Genomic DNA, 3065 nt, shown 5'->3' with positions numbered 1-3065 from the left:
GCTGAAGTCTGCTGTTTTATTTTTTGCTTTGTTTGTTCCTGTGTTTGTTGGTGGTGGTGTTTCTCTGTTTTCTTTTTTCTGCCTTACTGTGTGTTACTTGGACATATTTTAGCATCTATTTTGGTTTATGTACAGTATTTTTAGTGTATATCTTTGTATAACTTTCTAGTGGCTACCATATTGCATTATACATATGTACTTATCACAGTCTACTGTCATCAAATTTTATCAGTTCAAGTGACATGTAGAAAGCTTACCTCTCTTTGTGTCCCTTTCCCTCCCCCATTTATAATATCTTAAACGTTTTTTCTACATACATTGAGACATCCGACAATGCTATAATTTTTGCTTCAACCATCAAATGTAATTTAGAAACCTTCAGAGGAGTCCATTGTATTTTCCCAGAGTTTTGCTCTTTCCATTATACTTTCTTCCTGATGTCTTAAGATTCCTCCGTTTATCACTTTCTTTCCATGAGAAGAACTTCGTTTGGCTCTCCTTTCACAGTATGTTTGCTGGCAATGAACTTAGTTTTCCCTTCACCTGAGAATGTCTTGATTCCCCCTCATTCTGGGTATAGAATTCATGGTAGACAGCTCTTTTCTTTCAGCACTTAAAAATGTTCCACTTATTTCTTGTCTCCATGCTTTCTGGTGAGAAATCCACATTGTTTGGAAGGTGGTTATGTGGCTGCTTTCAAAATTGGGGTTTGTTGTTTTTGTTTACAGTTTTTGGAAATCTGACTGTGGTATGTCTTAGTGTGGATTTCTTTGGGTTTATAATGTTTGGAGTTCATTCAGCTTCTTGAATCCTTAATGTTTATGTCTTTTGCCAAGTTTAGGAGAATACTTCTTTAATGTTTTTTCAGCTTTGTCCTCTTTCTTCTCTCCTTATGGCCATTAGATGATGTAAACATTAGATCTTTTGTTATCTCACAGAGAACTCTTTCCCTTCCCACCCCCAGTCTATTTTCTGTATGTTTCAGACTGGGTGGTTTCTATTGCTCTATCTCCAGGTTCACTGTGTCTTTCCTTTGTCCCCTCTGTTCTGCTTTGGAGTCATCCATTAAGTTTTTATTCTGATTATTGTATGTTTTTTAAAGAATTCTAAAATGTCCATTTGGTTCTCTTTATAACTTCTGTTTCCTTGCTGAGACATTCTTTATTTTCATTTGTTTCAAGTGTGTTCATAATTGCTCATCAAAGCACCTTTATGATGGCTGATTTAAAAATCCTTGTCAGGTAATCCTGATATTCCTTCCTATTCAACATATACCAGTGTTGGTGTATGTTGATTGTATTTTCTGGTACAAGGTGACGTTTCTGTGGTTCTTGCTATGACAGGTGATTTTTTTTATTGGATCTTGAAAGTTTGGGGTATCGTATGTTAAAACCCTGGATTACATTTCAATCTTCTTTTTCACAGCTGGCCTCTCCTGAACCGATATGGTAGACAAAGAGGGGTGCTGCCCCATTAAATCAGGAATGAGGGAGGGAAACCCAGCTTCCTCACTTCAGCCCAGGTGTTTTTAGCACAATGAGGAAACTGGGGCTGCTTCCCTTATCTCCAGGGGAACTGGAGGCTGACCTCTTGCTGCCCTGCTTTTGGGGCTACGAGAGGCAAGGGCTGCTAGGCCTTACAAAGAGGGTATCAGGAATGGCTTTTCCAGAGGTTATGGCCCTGGAGAGGGCTCCCATATTTGGGGACATCATTGGTGATCTGACTGTGACCTCCAGGGTGACAAGCAGCATTCTGGGAGTGGTAGGAGCTGGACTGAGCCAGGGACTGCAAACTGGAGTCCTGCTGGCTGGGATCTTCACACTGAAAGGTCTTGTTCACACTCTCCCAGTAACATGTCCATGCCTTCCAGTGCTCTCTGCTGCTGCAGCTCTCACCTGCTACAGCATTCAGCCTGTCTCACTATTTACCTCCATCAACTATTTGGCCCCTGAAGTCATCTGAGTTTGCAGCCCCAGGAGGAGGCGGTGCCAAGTCCCCCCAGTGTTCCGGGGACTGCTTGTTTGTGTGTGGGCAGATGTGGGGCAGGGGAAGAGACTCTACTACTCTGTCTTTTGTGCAATAAAGTATTGACATTGGTTTTGTCTCCAGGCCAGGAGTGGGGTGGTGACAGGCCTGAGCCCAGAGTAGTCAAAGCTGGCACAAAGAGGGACAGGAAGCCAAGGAGGGCTCCTCGGGTGGGGTGGGGGCTGCAGAGAGGCTTCAGCTGAGATGACCACAGAGCTCCACACTCTCGAACCAGCACAGGGGGCACCTGCTTCATGCCAGGCCACAGGCAGAGTGACAACAAAGTGCACAAGGCCCTGACCCCATGAGCAGAGAGGACAAGGGAGGGAGCAGCGACAATAAAGTGATGACACGGTAAGTCAGAGGGAGGAGGGCCACCCAGGGCCTCCCAGGTGGGAGAATGGGTGGAAGTGCCACAGATGGAGAAGGTGGATGAACCTCATGTGCCAAGAGAGAGGGAGGCTGGCATGTGTGCACAGGAGGGAGAGAGGTGAGAAGCAAGTCAAGTATGTGTGCTTGCATATGTGAGTGTATGTGTGTGTGCTTGCACATGAGTGTGCACTTGCATATGTGAGTGTATGTGCATGTGTGCTTGCACATGAGTGTGCTTGCGTGTGTGCACTTGCATATGTGTGTGTGTGCTTGCAGGTGAGTGTGCACTTGCATCTGGGAGTGTATGCATGCATGTGCTTGCACATGTGTGCTTGCATGTGCTTGCATGTGTATGTGCATTTGCATGTGTGAGTGGATGTGCATGTGTGTGCTTCCACGTGTTTGTGCTTGCATGTTTGAGTGTGCATGGGTGTGCTTGATGTGTGTGCTTGATGTGTGTGCATGTGTGTTTGCATGTGTGTCTGCATGTGTGTGCTCGCATGTGTATGTATGCTTGCACGGGTGAATGGATGTTCATGCGTGTGCTTGCATGTATGTGTGCTTACATGTTTGAGAATATGTGCGTGTGCATGCTTGTGTGTATGTGTGTGTGCTTTGTGTGCTTGCATGTGTGTGCATATGTGTGCTTGCATGTGTATGTGTGCTCA

This window comes from Aotus nancymaae, unplaced genomic scaffold (assembly GCF_030222135.1).
Source record: "Aotus nancymaae isolate 86718 unplaced genomic scaffold, 86718_ANA_hifiasm-v0.15.2.pri h1tg000046l, whole genome shotgun sequence".
NCBI lineage: Eukaryota > Metazoa > Chordata > Mammalia > Primates > Aotidae > Aotus > Aotus nancymaae.
Note: the sequence above shows the minus strand (reverse complement) of the source record.